At 70.0% G+C, this 723-nt stretch overlaps 1 protein-coding gene across 1 annotated transcript in view; it reads right to left on the bottom strand.

Annotated features, from left to right (window-relative positions):
• Positions 1-723, bottom strand: part of LOC101624815 — a gene marked incomplete at its 5' end in the record, with an annotated part of 30,813 nt that overhangs the window by 10,391 nt on the left and 19,699 nt on the right. The window lies entirely within an intron of this gene.

Here is a 723-nt window from a genome sequence, read left to right as displayed (position 1 = left end):
GTCCCAGGCGCCGGCCGGGGCCCTCAGGCCTGGGACCGCTTGCTCTCGGCGGGGTCCTGCCCGCCCCCCGAAGCCCCAGCCCAGTCGCCAGCCACCGCTGCCCAGGCAGCACCAGAAATCCTGGCTCAGGACAAGACTTGAACACGCAAAGACTCTCAGCCCGTCATCAAGGCCGGTTGCACTTGGGGTTCCCAACATTTTCAAAGAGGCGCAGAATGGGCAAGTGAGCTCAGCATGTCTGTGCAGCAGCAGAAGGGAGGAGGGAGCCCCAGGAAGGAGCCTGTCCTGCGCCCCTGAGGGGAGGGCGCCCCCAGGAAGAGGGAGCCCCAGGGAGGAGGGAGCCCCGGTGGGTGGGGGGAAGGTGCCCAGGAGGGGTCAAGAGCCCTGGGAAGGAGGGAGCCTCAGGGAGGAGGGTACCCCAGGCAGGAGCATGCCCCAGGGCGGAGAGTGCCCCAGGGAGGAGGGACCCCAGGGAGGAGGGAGCCTCAGGGAGGAGGGAGCCTCAGGGAGAAGGGTATGCGAGGGAGGAGAGCGCTCTGGGAAGGAGGGCACCCCAGGGAGGAGGGAGCCTCAGGGAGGTGGGTACCCCCGGGAGAAGCGTGCTCCGGGGAGGAGGGACCCCCGGGGAGGAGGGTGCCCCCGGGAGGAGGGAGCCCCAGGGAGGAGGGAGCTCCAGGGAGGAGGTTGCCCCAGGGAGGAGGGAGCCCCAGGGAGGAGGGTACC

Source organism: Condylura cristata, unplaced genomic scaffold (assembly GCF_000260355.1).
Source record: "Condylura cristata isolate star-nosed mole 26May11 unplaced genomic scaffold, ConCri1.0 scaffold00033, whole genome shotgun sequence".
NCBI lineage: Eukaryota > Metazoa > Chordata > Mammalia > Eulipotyphla > Talpidae > Condylura > Condylura cristata.
This window is presented reverse-complemented; position numbering and strand designations above follow the sequence as displayed.